Source organism: Panthera onca, chromosome C1, assembly GCF_046562875.1.
Source record: "Panthera onca isolate mPanOnc1 chromosome C1, mPanOnc1 haplotype 2, whole genome shotgun sequence".
NCBI classification, from domain to species: Eukaryota; Metazoa; Chordata; class Mammalia; order Carnivora; family Felidae; genus Panthera; species Panthera onca.
In genome coordinates, this window is record NC_138346.1 from 54,266,969 (window position 1) to 54,287,973 (window position 21,005).

At 37.6% G+C, this 21,005-nt stretch overlaps 1 protein-coding gene and 1 long non-coding RNA gene across 12 annotated transcripts in view; one reads left to right on the plus strand and one right to left on the minus strand.

The window, feature by feature from the left end:
• ZNF385B (zinc finger protein 385B) overlaps positions 1 to 21,005 on the plus strand; it is a 401,094-nt gene that overhangs the window by 219,904 nt on the left and 160,185 nt on the right. The gene's annotated exons all lie outside the window — the stretch shown is intronic.
• LOC132671325 (uncharacterized) overlaps positions 1 to 21,005 on the minus strand; it is a 70,626-nt gene that overhangs the window by 16,431 nt on the left and 33,190 nt on the right. The window contains exons 1-2 of one of the 5 annotated variants that reach the window (XR_009607048.3): positions 4,905 to 5,632; positions 4,025 to 4,145 (exon numbers count right to left, since the gene is read on the minus strand). The exons of the other annotated variants lie outside the window; for them this stretch is intronic. This is a non-coding gene — a long non-coding RNA (uncharacterized LOC132671325). Of the gene's footprint in view, positions 1 to 4,024; positions 4,146 to 4,904; positions 5,633 to 21,005 lie in introns of those variants that run through there. 5 annotated transcript variants of the gene reach the window in all.

Sequence of the window (21,005 nt, forward strand, 5' to 3'; positions counted from 1 at the left end):
AGACTCAGACTGTAAGCAGGAGTTCATTTAGCCATCCATTTCTTCAGTGGATATTTATTGAGCACTACTTGTGCCCAACACACTGTTAAGTGTGTAACGGGACACAGAGTCGAATATAACATCGGATTTGCATGTTTAAAGGATCCCTGTAGCAGCATTGTGCAGGATGGAATATAGGAGCGAGGCAGAGGCAGGAGAGCAGGCTAGAAAACATTGCAGTGTTTTCGCTATCGGGGGCAAGATGCCGATATGTGGTGAAGGCAGTGGAACAGACCAGATGGAACAGATTAGACCTAATGTGGTTCTTAAATAAACCCCAAGGGTTATGATTCCCTTTAATAATCAAATGAAAACCTTTGGTCTCCTCTACAGAGAGAAGATGTACATGGATGTGTATACAAGTACAGTTTCATAAGGCCTACCCTTCTGAGTCCCCTTCCTAAAGGGGCACAGGTCTGGCCCTGCAGGTCTCCAGAGACACCTGTCTGTAGTCCCTGCTCTACTATACTCCAAGAAGGGGAAGTACACGTCCAGCTGGGCTGATGAGAAGGTTCTATAGAAGAGGTGGAACCTGAACTAGGACTTATAGGAAGAGGGGGCTTCAACAGGTCAGGATGGAGAAGCCACTTCAGAGGGCATCAGCAGTCTCTAGGCTTTTGGCACTTTGTGGATCCTCATGAACTGTTTGGGGAGCCACAAAGCTTGAGTCTCAAGAGTAACTGCTACTCAGGGGCAGGGGAGTGGGTGGCACCTGGGTGGCTCAGTCAGTTGAGCTTCTGACTTTAGCTCAGGTCATGATCTCCCCAGGTCATCGGGTTCTGTCTTGACAACTCAGAGCCTGAAGCCTCCTTTGGAGTCTGAGTCACCCTCTCTCTCTGCCCCTCCCCCACTTGTGCTCTCTCTCTCTCTCAAAAATAAAAAAACAAAAAAAATTTTTTTTAAAGAGTAACTGTAGGGACGCCTGGGTGGCTCAGTCATTTAGGCATCCGACTTCAGCTCAGGTCATGATTTCATGGTTCATGGGTTCGAGCCCTGCATCACCCTCTATGCTGACAACTCAGAGCCTGGAGCCTGCTTCGGATTCTGTGTCTCCCTCTCTCTTGCCCCTCCCCAGATTGCTCTCTCTCTCTCTCTCTCTCTCTCTCTCTCTCTCTCTCTCTCTCACACACACACACACACACACACACACACACACACAAATAAATAAACATTAAAAAAGGCGGGGGGCGGGGCGGGTAACTGCTTCTCAGGGACTCTCTCAAAACTCTCCCTCTTATGTGATGGTGTATATGAAACCCTTAGCAGATTGCCTGACACATAGACCTCAGTCAGTGTTAGTTCTTATTATTACTAAGTACATCAAATACATAAAAGATAGTGAGATGTGCTGATGTTTCCCCAGATTGATAGAAGGTTATTTGACAGTGATGGCTTTCTTGTATCAGCAGTCCAAGAATTAGGAATAAAAACCAGATGAGAATAAGCCCTGAGAAGGTCAGCGTCCCTCAACCATTCTGTCAGAGTTTCTCCTTCATAAGCTTGCGTGCACACTGCACGCCTCCTAGAAGTTACAGAAGTTGTCCGGATGCTCTGCTGAGCCAGAGTGAAGTCAGACGGTTCTCCCATTTGCTTTGTAAGTCTAATAAGGTGGTGATATGGTGTGCGACCATAGTATTTTAATATTTTCCACCAAACTCCTACCATTGAAAATTCTGATGTCTCATTCTCTAACGAATTGCACACAAGGCTGACACTGCCTCAAATGAAAGCATCTGCTTGCCAATAAATAATGAGAAATTAAGTGCATTTTTTTACACTTTTTTTAAAATTTTACAACAAACTTTTAAAAAAATCATGTGGTCTTTGTAAGATGTAACAGAATTTAAGTCTGTGATATCCTATGTTAAGGTTTCAAACACACTATGATAGAAAAGATGCCAAAAAGGATGATTTGGGGGAAAATGGGAGATCTGGAGTATGATGGAGTCCATGAATCATGAGCAGGTTAGTTTGATTAGATGATGGTCTTAGACTTCATGTTTTTTTTTAGCCTAATGTTCCAAACCTGTTACCCATAATCCAAGAAATGATAGGAATACATAGTTGCCAAAATTACCTTTGAAGAATTTGACATCTTGATTCGAATTTCCACAATGAGAGTAAATCTTTGATCACAAATTGTTTAAAATAGAAAATTCTTCAAAAGTGAGTTTCAAAAGATTTGTGACTTACAGGATATAGGATAAAAGGAAGTTTTCCTGTTACATCTATTTTTAGTAAATACTGGGCCTTGATAACTTACACGCAGAGCTCGCTTCACACAGTGGCTGCACGCATTCCTTTTGTGGTCTGACTATGAGCTATGTGATCTCAAAATGATATGACCTCACTGGTAGGATTTTTCTGAGATTCAAATGAGAGAACTGAGTACAGATAGATCTTGGCACAAGGCATGGATATAGCAATCACAAGTTAACGGCTATCAGTACCTTCATCAAACTCTGGCAGTACTGACAAATAGAACTTTACGGTATCGCGGACAGTGATGATTGAATGGATTATATTTGCTTTCCTATGGTTAGAAGCAGGACTGGAAGCAAACTTCAGGATTTGAGCTTCCCCTTTATTTTCACAAGACTAGCAGTTCCCAAATGTGACTGAGCTTCAGTATCATCAGGGGAAATATTTGGGGGTTTGTTTATCTACAAATGTAGAATCTAATCAAAGAATCAGATTAAGTAAGGGGCTTGAAAATGGCACTCAGGATTTTGAATTTCCTACATGTATGTAGCTAACATTTATTGTGTATCTTCTGTGAGCTAACATTGTGCTGTATGATTTTTTCTTTTAAGAGTAAAATGGGCTGTTTTTATTGTTCTAGGAATTTTCATATATATGTAGATTTATATAAGTACAATCACAATTCAGTTTTGTAACCCTAAAAATTTCCTTTGTGCTGTGCCGTTGTAGTCACACCCTCTTTCTACCCCTAACCCTTGGGAACCAGTGAGCTGTTCTCCATAACTGTAGTTTGCCCTCTCCAAACTTTTATATCAAAGAACCGTATATTACTGTCCTCTTTCACTGTCTCAAAGCATAAATTCTTTGAGATGTATTCTTATTGTTACAAGCACCAGTAATTCATTTTTTTTATTGTTGTGTAGTAGCCCTTTGAATTTGATATTCATTTGAATTTAATAAGTGGTCGTTTTTCAAATATTAGTAGCAACGTTGGAGTCTGAAACCGTATCAGTGATCTTTTCATACTATAAGAAATGCATTGATCTGTCTATACTTTAAATGGATCTTACAACTCTTCATGATTCCGTAACATACTTCATTAGTCATTTGAAAAATATTGATTTCCTGGGATAAGAAGATCCTTCAAATACCGACACATTTCCTTATATAATATCGAAAAATCACGTTCATTAATATTAAGATTAATATCAGTCTCATCAGAAAAATCTTGCAAGACTGTCAAACTCACAGTGGTGATAATAGTTTTCCAAAATATTAATCTTCCCTTGAAGATTCACTTCTTTTTTTTAAAGAAAGTCTGCCAAATTGCCAAGTCTAAAACTACAGTTCGTCTGCCACTCTTTCAAATAAAATGGTGTTCCATGAAAAAAATGTCTATTTCAATTCATAGCTCAATCACACAGAGCCTCTTTTTTTTGAGACAACCATGATACTACTGTGGACAGAAAATGTGCTTTTTTATGTGTACTTTCCATTTTGTCACATAGAATATTCAGCAGATGTTTATTGAAGGGTTGACTTAATGAAATTAAACATTTTTATTGCATTTTAAAAGCCATTCTTAAGATTAAAAATAAAATTTTTAACTAGTATTAGTGGTAAAGGCAAGTACTGATGCTATAGCTTGGTGCCACCACCTTTGCTCCTCGAAGATCAGCAAATGTATACACTATTGTTTTTGTACCATCAGTCCAAATGTCAACAAAGTGAAAAAGGCTCACACAAAAAAGTTTTAGGATTATGAAAATAGTTTTGAACTCACAGACCCCCTGAGGTATCTCTCCAGACCTGTAGGGGTCTACAGATCACTCTTGGAGAACTGGCAGATAGATTATGCTGCATATTGATTCAAAGAAGAATAAGATCATTGTGGAACACAGGCCCTATGAGAAGGGGAAAAAAATGAGGATAGGGCTGTTAAGGCATGAGAATACATGGGTGAAGGGGAAGAACATTATTGACCATTAGAAGGGAGGAAGATGTGCCTTATACCCTAGAGATCTCCAAAAACAGAATCCTATTTACTCTCTTAAAACATTTACTGTTACAAGTGGCTCAAGGTAGAAAACCAGATCAAATAATTTCTCAACATTCCTCCAAGTTCTAATATTATGATTTTGTGGTCCCAAAGGATGTGTGGCTTATAATATCTCTAAGTATAGTTGTCTTGTTTCAAATGTTTTTTTCAGACTAGTTTTCAATATCTCTGAAAATGCAATTTCATTCTAAAGCAGTCTTCAGTTTTAATATGGTTTCTTACAGCCTTGCAAGATGCTGTTCTCAATAACTTGCAGGCTAGAATTGAATCAAATTCTTTGAGGCTGTGCTGCTAAGAGAGCTACATGTTGCTCACACTCATTCCAAGGATGAATGGGGGCAGATAACCATTGACAGCTAGGTCTTCTTCCCACCTACACTGAAAGCGTCTCAGGCCATGAGACCCTCTGATCACTGTGACTTCTGAGATGGAAGGGCTCGACCTTCATTTGGCTCACCAACTATGAGGGTTGGAAAAGCTTTGCTGTGTTTGGCAAGACTTCTCTATAAGGACAAGCAGGCTATAAAATGATTTTTTGCCTCTCAACCTTTGCATATGAGGATTATATTATAAGAGTAAAAGTATCAGAAATAGGGGCACCTACCTGGGTGGCTCGGTTGGTTGATCGTCCAACTTCCACTCTGGGCATGATCTCGTGGTTCGTGGGTTCGAGCCCTGCGTCAGGCTCTGTGCTGACAGCTTGGAGCCTGAAGCCTGCTTCAGATTCTGTGTCTCCCTCTCTCTGCCATTCCCCCACTCTATCTCTGTCTCTCTCTGACTCTCTCTCTCAAAAAATAAACATTAAAAAAAATTTTAAGTATCAGAAATAGATCCTGAATGTTTAGAGACCATAGAAGTTCAATTTTGCTGTGTGCATGTGTAACATAACACTTTTGAGGGATAAAATTTGACTTCTATTTTATATTTATACAGTGGTAATTTCCAAGAGTCCATTTCTACTACAAGAAAAGCCAATTTGTCCCTTGTAGCTTAAACTAAGTTACAGTTAAAAACAAAGGCTATCTTTCATTAAAAAAATAAATAACTGCTGGAAATCAAGGTCTCAGAAATGAAACTGTAAATATTTAGAGAATTATGTTCTCTTCTAGTTGTTTTGCCTCTAGAAAATATAACTAACTCATGGGGAAGATTGAGGAAGGGCAATTAAAAGTGAGTGAGGCGACATTGAAATGGCAATAGCGAAGGCCATTAAAAAGATTAGGGTGCCATTTCTTCAAGCTGGAAACACAAAGGAATATGATTGAAAACTATAAAATGTTATAGCATATGGATAGGACTGAACCTACTTGTTCATCAAATCCCTGAGAAGTACCACAAAGGGAAATCTTTGGAGTTCTAAAGAGGCAAATAAAATATAATAAATAAAAATAATTACTTTCCATGCAGTAGTCACACTATGGAAATCATTGCCATGGTAGGTAGTACAGACCTCTAACAAAAAAATTTTTAAAAAGATTCAAAGAGGATTTAGGAAATACCATGTGTTGTTTTTTTTTTTTCTTTACAAGATTTTATTTAAATTCAAGTTAGTTAACATTAGTGTAGTATTGGTTTCAGGAGTAGAATTTAGTGACTCATCACATAAAACACCCAGGGCTCATCACAATAAGTGCCCTCCTTAATACCCATTAACCATCTAGCCCACCTCCCACCCACCTCCCTCCTTCAACCCTCAGTTTGTTCTCCTCAGTTAAGAGTCTCTTATGGTTTGCCTCCCCCTGTTTTTTTTTCCTTCCCTTCCTCTATGTTCATCTGTTTTGTTTCTTAAATTCCACATATGTGTGAAATCATATAGTGTTTGTCTTTCTCTGGGTGACTTATTTCACTTAGCATACATAATACACTCTAGCTCCATCCACGTCATTACAAATGGTAAGATTTCATTCTGTTTTATGGCTGAGTAATATTCTATTGTGTATATACCACATCTTCTTTATCCTTTCATCAGTAGATGGACATTTGGGCTCTTTCCATAATTTGGCTATCGTTGATGGTGTTGCTAAAAACATTGGGGATGCATGTGCCCCTTGGAATCAGTATGGAAAATTCACCTTTAATAGAGCTATAATAAAAGTTAAGGGAAAATATATCTTTTGATGGATAAAATGCATTGATAACTTTTGAACTAGAGATTAGATAATTCAGACTAAATAACCCATGAGTTTGACCTCAGGTGGTAGCTGTCATACCATTGTATTCAAAAAAAAAAAAAAAAAACTAAAAATTTAAATTCAAGTCAAGCTAACATCCATTATTTTTTCCTGTTTCTATTTTTTCTTAGTTTACAAATTATAACACTAAGTAGAACCTCATGAATTCACTTGTTCAGTTCCACTGCTCAGCTGAAGCTGTTTCAGGTAGTTGTCTACTCTTCCATCATCTCCCTAACAATATATTCTCCCACTTGGCAATTTGCTGAGATCTTTATTTTCAAAGGGAGCCTAAATATTACAGTTTCATTGTAATATCCCCCAACTTTTATTCTGATCAATCTCAAACCATATCAAATTGCAAAAATAGTACAAGGGAACACCTACATCCTACCCCCTCACCTAAATATTTACTTAATATTAACTTTTCCACACAAGTATTGGCTCTCCTACTCTGTAAAGTATATAGAATATGGATTTTTGCTTCACTTATTTATGTTCATACATTTATATCATTAATATGCATATATACGTATATATATTCTCATGCCAAACCATTTGAGAATTATTATGGACATCTAGACTCTTCATCCCTAAATGCTTCAGTTATGGATATTCTAAGAATAGGACATTCTCTGCAAAATACCTGGGAGTACTGATAGAGCAATACTGATAGAGTACTGTTATATAATAGTCTACTCATATTTCCCCAGTTGTCCCAATAATATTGTTATAAACAATATTATTTCCTTTCGTTCTTTTTCACTAAAGGATCCAGTCTGGATTATATACTGTGTTATTTGTCATATTTTTTTAGTCTCCTTGAAATCAAACAGGTCTCCAACTTTTTTATTTTAGCAGGTATCACTGTTCTACATAATGTTGACATTACTGAAAAGACCGGTTTAATTTTGCAGAATGTCCTTCATTTTGGATTTTTAAAAATTGTTTCTTCATGATTAGATTTAGATTAGGCATTTTGACAGGATATGTATATAAGTAATCTTGCGTCCTTCTCAGGAGGCATAGGATATCAGTGTGCTCATTACTGGTGATGTTAAGGTAAAAGTAGTATCTGCATGATTTTTCCATTGTAAAGCAACTTTTCCCTTTTGTAACACAAATATAATCTTCATAGGGATACTTTGAGACTGTGCGAATATCCAGTTCCCCACTTTTTTTACCCAGTGGTTTTAGTATCCATTGATGACTGTTACCTGATTTGGTTATTGTTATGTGCTTATCAAATTCTGGTTTTCTACTTCTATCATTCCTTTTACATTTATTAGTTGATTTGCTTTGCTTTTTTCTCCTTCTTCCTCTCCCGTTAAGAAAAGATATTTTTAGTATCACTATGTACTTAGGAATATACTTTTCAATTCAATATTATTATAATCTATTCTTCTCATTATCCATTTACTGCTCAAATTGTACCAAATTTGACCAGTGGGGGTCCTTCAGAGTTGGCTTCTGTTCCTCTTTGATGTGTCCTCATCAGTTTGAGCACATTCTCTGTGGCATACCCAGATAATTTCCTTTTAGAATTCAGCCTGGTTCTAAAACTTAGATCTGGACGCAAGGTTTGCTCATTACTACTGGAGTGTCATTGCTTCTAGGCCCTTTCAAAGTATACTAGAACATACATACACACACACGCACATGTGCACACATACATACACCAATATGTATATAGTACTGTTATAGCTCTATATAGTATAGTACTGCTATGCTACTACCATCAATTTTATTCTAGCATTATAGGGTCCTTCCTCCCCTTACCCCATTCTGTACTTCTATTCCCTTTCTCCCAATCCTTGTACCCCCCAGTAGCAATATATTTATCTATTTCCTCAGTCCTGCAGTGCACACAAAACAGTTCCATACACATGCTACACCAATACTGTGACTACCAACAAACTTACTGGGTCAAGCTCAAGATTTCCTATTTTTTTTTTTTTTTTTTAGTGTCTTTGACACACGATGCTACATTAGTTTCTCCCACCATTCTTTTTGTCCGCAGAATATATGTCCCTCTAGATATAGTTAGTTAGTTAGTCAAAGTATTTTTAGAAACAGCTTATATATGGATTAATTCTCTTCTTTTCTTATCAACTTAATACGGGTTTTCATTTACTTGCTTGAAATCTAATTGATTTAAGAATTTATTTTCCAGTAGTGTTGATTTAATCTACTTTTGAATATGCAAAAAGTGCTGTTTTTTAAATGCTAAGAAACCTAAACATTAACCAACTGTATGCAAACTTTGGTGCTGTGGTCATCATCATATTCAAGATCTGTTTAGAAACTAACAGAGGGAAAGCATAAATATTTTGCTTTCTTGTACTAATAACTTATATTTTTATTACCGTTCCAAATTCAGGATCAAGAGTTTTTTCAAGCATACCAATGCTGTAAAGCGGTACAGAGCAGAAGTTAACAAATTGTTTCTGCAATTAGGTTGCCTGAGAGTAAACCCTGGTCCCTACCCTGACCCACCCCACACTTACAGATTACAACCAGGTCAGGTTTATTATACTTTGACTGTCTTGTCCTCCTCACGTGTAAAATCAGGATACTGCAAAGTTTAATATAAAGCATTTTCCTCAGTGCCTAATGAATAGTAAGTGCAAAATAAATATTACCTGTGATTTTTGGTGGTGCTGGTGGTTATGCTGGTCTTAAATGTGAAACAGTGTGTTCCAGATATCCAGCGTTCCTAACACTATATTTAAAGGCTTATTTTCTTGGCAACTGGTTTTGTTTTTTGCGGGTTTTGTTGGTTTTGTTTTTGTATTTTTTCTTTCAGTACTTTCCCTTTGATACACAAGGGAAAGTTATGGCTTCGCTAAAAGTTCTGGCATTGAGAGTGACCTTGTCCTTGTTTTGAAGCATCTAAAAAATAAAAATAAAAATTCCTCCTGCAAAACACCAGTCAGTCGCTGCTGCTGGTGCTGGGGCAGGCTGTCTGTCGAGATGCCGAGCATTACAGCCGCTGTAATCACCAAGGCATCTGCCAGAGATCTCAGGGCTACAAACTAGATAGGAAAGTCTGTATTACATCTAATAATAGCTTTGGAAATTTTCCTGAAATGCTTGCTGGCAACTCCAGGCTTGACAGGCACAGCATACTGTAACTAAAGCAAGAATGTCGTTGCTACTCTTGCTGGTGAGTGTGCTATGGCACTAACCAAAATAATAGCTAGAAATCATTTGCTACCTCTTCTTTCTTTTTACTTGTGGTACTCTTGGGTTACTGTCACGAGTAGCTAGATATATTTGTATAGATGTCCCGTATTTTTTAATCCACAAACAGCTTCTTATGACCTATGTTCATATAAACTTTGATCCCACCAGTGAAGAGTTCAGATAAGAGCAACATTATATCTGACACTATCAGTCTTTTGTCACACATGGGGATTGTTTTCAAGATGCAAGATTATGATACGTTTGCATTCACGTGGAGGGTTTGTGAAGAGTATGTGTTGAACGTGGAAAGCACAGACTTCTCTCTGTGCGCACTAAGGTCACCTGAGGATGGGGCCAAAGAGTCAGAGGATGCTCCATAAATGTTCAAGGAACTGTGAAAAGGTTCTAGACAGAAAGATTCTGTTTTGATTAACCATTGGGAAAGAAAAGACTAAGGAGTGAGGTGATGATTCTCTTAAGACAGAGAATTACTGTGAAGCTTACAGTTCAGGGTCTGTCACTTGTGTGGGCCTCCCAGGACTCCAGGAGGGTCCTGAACTGCATGTTCAGGTGGCCATATGCTTCTGTAATATTTGCTGAAATGTGGTATTTTAATCACAACTGGTTAGAACCACTGTTTCCTTCCACTAAAACTTCCCGTCCATCTTAGTTTTCCTCATGTTGAGTGGAAGTAGAGGTAGCTGTGTGCATGGAACACGAAGGTTGGGAGATACATTTACTTTGAGTATCGTTGACTCTGTATAGGGTCTGCAGTTGCTTCTGTGTATAATTAAGTTATTGCCCACCATCCCAGCAAAGAAATGGCTTCTAGGTCCTGTCACATACTTGGCCAGTTCACCCAGCGGGGCCAGAGTCTATGTTGTGTTATTAAATGTGTTCTACAGTAAGCCACGGAAGTATATAGGCAGTAGAGGAGAAATAATGATTGAAATGTACAGAACCAAAAGCTAACCTGTGTACAATTTACTTCAATCACCAGGGATGTAAACTTGTAACTGGATGATTGAGGTCTAGTTGATCATTAGTTATAATGCAAGTTCTCTCCTGTCAGAACTCTACTAGATAATATATATTGGTGTGTACAATTATAAATGTTATGTATTTTTCCCTTTTTAGATGTGAATTGCTTCAGATAGGATTTATCAAAAATTCCTGAGTCAGGCACAAAGCATAGTAGTGCTACAGATATGAGAATATTTATTTGTTAAGTCACAAGCTTTTGTGCATTCCAACTATGAAGAATTAAAAGAAAATATGGTCAACCATACTGAAGGAAAGACTGGATTCTCTTTCTGATCCATCTATAGAATGATACACAAAATCATTATCATATGAAAAGGTGATCAAAAAAAAAAAAAAAAAAGAAAAGGTGATCAAAAGAGTACAAAACCAGAAGTGGGAATAATTTAATAAAATCATGTTATTTTTCATATTTTGTGATTTTTGTGATTTTTAGCCGTTTTACACTTACAATTTGCATTGATTTTTTGTCAAGTAAATATTCACTTGTTTAATTTTTTTTTGAAATTTTACATTTATTTCTAAAAGAGAGTCCTCTTCCCAATTAGACTTCAGATCCCAGAAAACCTGGATCTGCCCCATTCTCTACTAATATATAAAATGTGTGTAGTCTGGTAGACAGTCACTCATTCATATGCTTGAGGCAATCAATAAAGAGTTAGGATATGGTAAAGATTGTATTGTACACATATAACCCAACAGATCCTGTAATAAGATGGCAACTTTTGCTCTAAGAAATAGTTCAATACTGGCTGCTAGTACTTTGTACTTCATCTGTAGCCTATGAGTGCTCAGAGTGTTCTGGTTGAGAATCTCTCCTGAGTTGAGATAGAATTTGTTCAAATTGTGGGCAGAACAATTTCCCACCACAAGAAATCAGGCTCCTCAGAAAAGAAATGTCTATTTCTAAGACTGGGGCAGGAAATGTACAAGAGCTTGGAATGTGCAGAAAGCAAGGAAACTATCAAAAACTACTGGAGTCGTGTCAGAAGGACACAGGAACCAATATGACAGAATAAAAAAAATTGAAATGTATTGGAACACATCAATGTACTAAAACCCATGAATGCATAATGAATCAAAGAGTAAAAACCAAAAACTTCTTTGAGTCAAGGATATGAGGGCATAAAGTCATTCTAAAAAATGGTTGATAAAGGGAAGAAACAAATATTTATCTTGCCTTTTCTGACAAATTGTAACTCAGGTTAACCAAAGAGTTGGTAAGAAAAATGTCTACTTTGTAAAAGAATTCCAGCCAATATTTACAAAAGGCATGAAAAAAACTAAGCCACCATTATTTTGCAGCCCTTTTTGAAATAATCACCTTAGGAAATGATCATCAATGGATGTGCAAACCATTTGGGGGTGAAGGGTTGATGAGGAATCTTTACAAGAGAGAGCTTAGACTGGGAATACCAAAACCCATTAATTACAAAAAAAGACACAACAAGTATTATACAAGTAGCAATTACACAATCCTATCCATGAAATATACTTGCTAAAAAGTAGAACATAGCCTCTAGGTCTAAGTGTCAATTTCCAAAAAATACAGAAGAAAGAGGGACATTTTATGTGATAACATGGAATCCAGTCAGCAAAATCCAAAAGTTAAGGCATTCTATAGGATAGATGATTCAATTTCTTTTACAAATAAATGATATGAGAAAAAGGAGGGTAAGACTATAAAAAAATAATAAGCTAATGAACAGATTAAGATAAATTAATATTGAAAAGACATTTTGTCCAAGTGTAATAGGTGGACTTTGGTTGATTTGAACAAAGTAACATCACAAAAGACAGCTTTGAGGAAATCAAGGAAAGTGGAATATAGACAGGGTATTAAGATGTTAAGGAATTACTGATAATTTTGAAGTATGATAATGGTGTTGTTATAATGTTTTAAAATGAGCTTATCTTTTAAGAATGCAAACCAATTATTTATAAATAAAGTAATACAATATCTGAGATTTGTTTAAAAGTTATCTGGCTTGGGGTGGGGGCCCTTGGGTGGCTCAGTCGGTTGAGCATCCGACTTTGGTTCAGATCATGATCTCACAGTTCATGGGTTCGAGCCCCTCATTGGGCTCTGTGCTGACAGCTCAGAGCCTGGAGTCTGCATCGGATTCTGTCTCTCCCTCTCTCTCTGGCCCTCCCCTGCTTATACTCTGTCTCTCTGTCTCTCAAAAATAAAAGTTAAAAAATTTTTTTTAAAAGTAATAATCCGGCTGGGGAGAAAAAAGTGTTTGGGGAGCATAAATGAAATAAAGTTGGCTCTGTTTTGATAATTATTAAGTCTGGATCATGAAGATACGGAGATTTATTATATTGTTGTAACTACTTTTAGATAACTGGAGTTTTTCTTAATTGTAGGCAAAGGTACATGGAAAGTAAATGTGGAAAGCACATATAGAGAGATACCATACTTATATTCTCATTATTATTTGTTTTTGAAAATGAAAAAAAAACTGACCAGTAGAAACATCCAATCATGGCATTTGTGAGATACTCAATATGAATGTTATCGGTAGTGGTGTGCTGGTAAATGACTATCTAAAGAAGAAAGCCCTGGTTGGTAGTGTTTGCCAGTTTGTATGGTCTAAATACTCCCACTGTGGCTGATTTCAAGATACTGGTGTGACCTCACTGAACGTGGAGTTGGGAAGAGGCATGCACCACCAGCTCTTGTGAGTCTGTGGGGCCAGCTGCAGCCCCCTACTCGGAGAGCAGACAGACAAGCATTAGTTTCTGCAGATTCTCGGTCAGACCCCGACTCTAACATGCACCCTCTGTCCTTGATCAACTTACTTAGTTTTTCTGAGCCTTGCTTTCCCCTCTGTAAAATGGAGATAGTAATTCCTACTACATCAAGATATAAGGCTTAAATGAGATCACACATGTGATAGACCTAGTATGGTTCCAGTCACATAGTGAGTGATCCTTCATGCTAATATCCTTTCTTCTCTCCAAGTTAAAATAGAAGAAAGAACTCTCACTTTGGTTGGGATGGTCTCAAAATTTCAAAAGAACAGAATGAAGCTGATCATCTTTTTAGAGGGCTTCCTGCCCAGAATTTCTATAATTACTTAAAATTGCAGGTTTTAGGGACTGTCATAAACCTGCCAGAAGCTCACCAAGCTCTAATTTGGTTGGATATTAATAGGTAGACTGGGAAGTTAATGTGATATGATTGTGGCTAGAATAGAACCATCTGTTAAAAGTAGTGGTTTCTGTCCAATGTGATCTGGAACTGCAAATACACAGTAAGAATTAAGTTAGAATTATCTTAGAGTTGACATGGTGAAAAAAAAAAAAACCTATAACTTACTTATTTTCCCAGGGAATGTTAAGACCCAGCTAAGACGTTTCTGGCATGAATAAGTCTAAGGGTTATGTTGGCAAATTGGAAATATTTCCATTCACAATTTGATTGTTTGAGCAGTTATTAATAATAGTAGCAACGTACTTTCCAGATTCTTTATTTAACTTGGGTTATTAACTACAGTATCAGTTAATGAAAGAAGTTTTTTTTTTTTTTTTGCCTTTGTTTCCTGAACAATTTTTTTTCTATGTAGAAATCTAAGATTAAGGTCATCACTGATTAGTCAATAATGATGAAGTTCTCAGAATTACTGAATTAAATGCATATATAAAAATATTCTTTAATTAAAAGCAAGGCTAGAGAGAGAGGGAATTATAAGTCAAGCCCACATTTAGAATCTGAAGACACTAATACTAAAGGCATTTGAAATGTGATTTGCATGTGTGGGTTGATGTGTTCCTACTGGGAATACAACTTGGGGATGTATTTTCTCCTCTCGGGAAGAGTTGCATGACTCAACTCTACATATTTTGGATTTCTGAGCAAATACTTAATAAGAAGCAGTATGCTATAGCATCCATCTGAAGTTGGCCTAATATTCTTTGATCTTTAAAAGAATAGTTTTCCTTCAGAAAATTAAAACATTTGCCCCTTGGAAATTTGAACTTCCTATTTTCTTAAAACAGTGTTTTTTATGCTAACCTTAATTCACTGGGTCATAATAAGGATGCTTTAGGAAATGAAATGGAACAAAATAAGTTAAAAATAGAGTATGTCACAAATAGAAAGGATCAATAGTGTTTTGTAAAACTCATGTTTTAGTTGTGGGTACATATACATTCAAAACTGAAGTAAAATGTATTTCTCATTGAGTCATGATTTTAAAAAATTGAGAATTTTGAAGTGTTTTAAAATATACAATCAAAAGTCCCTGAAAAATAAAATAACTCTCCCTTTGTGGTACATGTCAAAATGATAATCTAGATTAACAACTCTTGAAATGTTGTTTTGGACAGAAGCATCCTGGATTTCGAGGGAGTCGTGAGTCTGCCTGGACTTCACTAGGGATGGCAGAGGGGGACACAGTTGTGGAGATGGACCTTTTGTCTGTTTGATTTTGTTCCTTTCTGAAGTAGGACAGACAGTGCTACTTGGCTTGCCTACATATTCACAAACATCTCAGTTAGATTTCAAGACTTGGGGTCAGAAGTTTTACCTTGTACTTTCTTACCTTCTCACCCATGAAGTGTCTCCCACACACAATAGAATATGCTTACCATTACAGTTGGTAGTAATCAGAGCTCAAGTTTGCCCTAACATACTATTTGGCCACATTTACTCATATGTTTATATACTTATTCATATACTCTTTCCCACAAAGGATTTAGTGCAGCTTCTGATGTGAATAAATAAGAAAATAATGGTTGAATTATAAATAAAAATTACTATAATATATTATAAGTATACACATTTTAGGGATGCCTAGGTAGCTCAGTCGGTTGAGCATCTGACTCTTGATTTTGGCTCAGGTCATAATCCCTGGGTCATGGGATCTCTTCTTGGGATTGTCTCTGTCCCTCTCCCTCTGCCTCTCCCCTCCTCAAAATAAATAAGTAAACTTTACAAAAGTATATACACATTTTAAAAATAAACAAATACATTCAAGAATATTTTTATACACATATACACATACCCTTATATATCTTAAAGGTAAGTAAGGTCAGAGGAAAAAATGTGAATGATCAAGCAATAAGTTCCTTCCTAGTCTTTCTCTGAGGCTCATTCTTGTATCTGAACTCCCCAGTAGGCAAAGTAAAATGGAATATATATCAGTTACCAGTTTACTGTTAAAGAAGAGAGACACCTGCAGGAAAAGCAGAGGTTTCCTTATATACACGAGAGACATGACTAAAAGGCATCTCTCACATAAAGTTTCATGTAGGAGACAATCAGTGTCTGAAACTCAAAAATGTCCATACCATCACTCCTGAAGAATTGTGGTAATGGATTTTATTTTTATTATTTGTTACTTCTCCTCCATGGAGTCTGAAGTCTTTCTTTAAAATTTTGTTAATGTGTATTTATTTTTGAGAGAGAGAGAGCGAGCGCGCATGCATGAGGGGGGGTGGGGCAGAGAGAGGGCAGACACAGAATCTGAAGCAGGCTCCAGTCTCTGAGCTGTCAGCACAGAACCCAACATGGGGCTTGAACTCACAAACCATGAGATCATGACCTGAGCCGAAGTCGGACACTTAACCAACTGAGCACCCAGGCACCCTGAGGCTGAAGACTTTCTGACAAAACACAGCAAAAGTAAATCTGTAAAAAGACAGAAAATTATGATCCAGTAAGGTAATCTTTTGCCTATTCTAAAATATCACTCAGAACATGTAGAAGAAATCATTTAAACAGTCATCCCCAAATATCACCTATCTCAACCAGATTTTTAACTAAACTGCTTGACAGGGGTCTAAGATTACATACACCCTCTGGCTAGGGCCTAGATAGATAGGCATTCAGGATTGTTGGTTGCAAACAAATCCATCTGAAAAAGTTATGATTAGGAGATCAGGTCGATATTCTTTGGTGAAAATTGCCAACTTCACCAGGGTTCCTACCTGATGAACCATTCCACCTCCACACCAAGATGGGTTATTCTGTGACAAAATGTTTCCAAAGCTTGAATCCAGAGTACCATCCCACAGCAATTTCAAAATGTGTGGGAATAATTTTTGCTGTACTTTGCTTTGTTTGTTTTTTCCCCGTACCACTGCTAATCGCCAGCTTTCGTTCACTCTAGGAGTCCCGCTCATATTCTGTTAGAGGGGTCAGGGGGTCTGTACTAGTCTTCAGACAAAAATTGACAAGTTATTTGGGAGTGAATTGGAAAGACAGAGCACCTAGTGTTTGGGGCACCAAACAATCATTAGAATGCTTGGGCACTTAGGAGTTATCTACTTCATATAGCAGTGGAAGAATCACTTCCACAATTTGAAACTTCGCAGTAAACATTATCTGAAGGAGAGATGGACCACAGAATTGGGGATATCTAGGGAGCCTCTGGATAGCTCCTGAGAGGAATCACTACAAGATGCCTGTGATTAAACACGGGCAATGGGATTGAGGGGTTGGATGCATGGGGGCCTCAGATTAGGTTGAGGCAGCAAAAGAATGCCAAATACCTAGAAGAAAGGAGTAAAGGAAGGTTTATAGGAATTATCAGATAAATTTTACTCCTCATTTACTCTGACAAATGAGAGGTGGGGAGGGCAAGGAAAAGATGATGAAATAGAAGATTCTTGGGCTGGTTCTAGTAAACCTAAGGAGGTTTCATCTTCAGGAAAGCATAAAAATAACTGTCATTCAATTTAAAAAATATGGTTGCATATGAAAGCCCATTTAGAAGGAAACAGAAGTTGTCTAATTTGGGGGTGGTTAACAAGTGAGCGTTTTTGAGAAATAAACTTTCTGGCCGTAATTCATTTTGTAATAATCAGGGAGTTTTAGTTGCTAGCCACAAAACTAACTGGATGTTTATAGCAGAAAAGAAATGTGTTGAAAAAGCATTGGGGAGGCCCAGAGAATCACAAGGAAGCCTGTAGAACCAGGTTTAGGAAGAAGCTAGACACAGAGCCTAGATTCATGCCATGGGATCCATCTAGTAAGAGAAGGGCTGCTGGTGCCAGTAAGCCCTGGGCACCACAGCTGCATCCTTCCAGGAGACATCTTGCTGGCCCCACCTGCTCCTGGAGATTGGATGTAAAGTGCCGGTCCTGCTGCCCTCTCCAAAATGGCTTCTCCCCAATTCTGCTTCTTGACATCACCAGCTCAAGATTTGGGTGTGGAAGGCACAGGAAGGGGATGAGCTATTTCTAACTGGCTGAGCCTAAGTTATATGTTCTGGCTTAGTCCTTTGGGGCTGTATAACAGGAATCCATAGACTGGGTAGCTTATAAACAACAGAAACTTCTTTCTCCCACTTGTGGAGGCTGGAAGTCTGAGATCAAGGTGCAAGAGTGGTAAGGTTCTGGTGAGAACCCTCTCCTGGGTTGCAGACTGCTGTCTTCGCATTGTATCCTCAAGAGTGGTGAGAGGAAGCAAGCTCTCCTGTGACCCTTAAAAGGGTTCTAATCCCGTTCATGAGAACTCTACTCTCATGGCCTCATCTAACCCTGATTACTTCCCAAAGGCCTTACCTGCTAACACCATCACTTTGAAGGATAGGGTTTCACCATATGAATTTTGGAGGGACGTAAACATTCAGTCCATAACAGGTTTTTTTAGTGAGGTGTGGACTTTACCTCCCACCGAGACTAGAAAGGTGCAAATTCCTCAGGGAAACCTAAGGCTCAGCTTTTGGGCACCTCTTTCCCACCCCACCCCCCCAAAAACAGGTAACTGCCCACTAAACTTTTCTTTCAAACCTTCATATATTCTTGAGTTCTTGGATTGGTTCTTTAAATTTTCAGGGCCCTCTAGAAAAGGCTATCTAATGAGTCTTAATTTTCTGTTCCAGTTTCCGTGGTGAAACTCAGCGCCATTGTATTTGGAGACCTAGTTAAGCCCTGTACATCACAATATTTTGCATGTTGAGTGTTAACATTTTAAGTATCAACATCAAATTTATTCTGTTGTTCGTACTTATTAATTGAAAACAAATCTAAATTTTTAGGACTTTCCCATGTATATGCCCACTGCAGGCTCCCAGAGAAGCCCCGAAAATAATGATGATAGTGCAGAACTGGCCCTTGCAGGCTCCAGCTATGTAAGCACGTCCCTGTCTTCGCCAGGCACTATGCTAACCTCTGAGTCCTTGCTACCGCTGCTGTTCTTCCAGAGTGCAGGCCAGTCTTTTTTCTGTCTCCTGTTAATTGACAATGCCAGTTATAGAAAATTGTGCCAGACCACACTCCAGTGTGTCAGTTGTACAAGTGGGAAAATAGATTACCCAGCTAGTTGTGATTTAAAATCCTTATTCCTATATATGTATAAAATGACACAAGGCTCTGAAAACGCAGAACAAGAACATAAATAACTTCTGTAAGGTTCTAAAATGTAGAGTTGGAATCAAAATAACTTTTAGAACCATTCCTGGGAGGATGCTCTCCCAAGACATTCTTTCCCAAATTTAGAAAATCAGGTTTATTTTTAATTTTGGTCCGCTTTTCAGTTATTCCAGGAAGATTTTCTTAAGGATTCTCCAGTGTCATTAGAAGCCACAAAGTATCTGCTGCAAAAAGCTAGATTTCATCTGCCTATCTTCAAAGATAAATCCAGGAAACTCCATGAGCTTAGTGTTTACACTGGCCCAAGTGAGGCTAAAAGATGTAAGGGTGATGGTGCATCTGGTAGTGATGATGCTGAACAAGTTCTGGAGATGGGTTGTTGTGCTACATTTTTATTAATAGCTGCACACCTTGAGATCTGATTCATTCCTATCCATGGGTCTTTGAGACCTTACGAATTTGCCTAAATGCTCAGAACCATGCTAATATTTTTTCATTGTATCTCAGCATATTTTGTATTAAGAGAAAACAAGCACATAGATTTTTGACAAGCAAATACTGGCTCAACAATTGTAACTTGTAGCTACAAAGTTACTGCTTAATATAACAGTGAAGAAGCTAAAAATACTAAGGCAGTGGTTTCAGTCTTTCTTTCTCATGTATAATTTTACAGTTTCTTTAAGATTCAGGGAAGCTAAACTCTCATCATTTTGTCAGATTGAGAGTAACATTTATCATGAATCAAATCTTCCTAACATTTTCATCAGTAGCCTAAAAGAAAATGGTAGGTTTCATTTTATTTCCAAAGTGATTCTTGGATTTTCAGGTTGCACTGAAAAGTGAGATGGAGAGGATGAATTGGAGGTGATCCATTATCACCAAAGCACAATCCAAAGGGGAAACTGAGAAGAAAAGCTCTATGTGAAGTTCTATTCCATTGTTGCCCTTTCCCTAGACCTGCTGCACTCCATTCCTCTTCCTTGGAAGGAAGTAAAGGAAGGAAGGTGAGGAGAAAGGGAAGTGGCCATAGTGTGATGGAACCAGCTTTGCTGACTTGAGTCAGCCAGTTTTGTGCATCTCTTCCCAAACTTACATTAAGTAATTTGTTGATACCTTAAAATCAGCCACGTTGGAAATATTTACACCATAGAAATTGATGGGGTATAAATGAGGGGCTCCCTTCCCCCATCCCCCTGTCAGAGTAGGTTGCTAAGATATATTAGCATTCCACTGATAACCTGTTGTTGAAAGGAACGTTGTGTATCACAGCCTTACCATTATTATCACTTCCTGATTATGACCTGTCAGTATAGGTAAAATTTCTAAAGACCTTGACTATAGTCTGCCTTATCCCAACCTTTGTGTAGTAAAGATGAAGAGTTGGAATAATGTGCTCTCTATTTAAGTTACTCATGATGCATTTGTTTCTTGTGCAATTTTACCTTCTTAGACTTCTCAATGCATTGTTAGTTTTCTTTTCACGCTCCCCTTTCCTTTTTTTTTTTTAACCCCTTCTCTATTATCCTTTCCTGATTACTTAGTCTTCTCAGTGTGACTCTGACATTTTATGAAGAAGTATTCATATGCACACTGCCTGATTAGTATGATCCAGGCATCAAAAAGTATTATAGACTCAATTCAGCAAACACTAATTGAATATTTCCTCTGCCTAAGTCATTATGCCAGAGAAAATAAGACACAGTATGTAGTCCCAAGCAACATAAAATCTAGGGAGAAAACCAGACATGTACACAACTATGACTAATGTAAAGCACAATGTGAAAGTTGTATTAGAAAAAGTAAGGAAGAATGCAAGCTGGACCACAGAGACCAGAGGGTTATTTCTGACTGTAGCAATTAGAAATTAGAGAAGACTTCATGAAAATGGAGCCATCTCAACTAAGTCTTACAGAATTGGTATGCATATGAAAGTTCAACTCTATTTATAGTTTTTATGACTAGATGACTGTAAAGTTCCCATT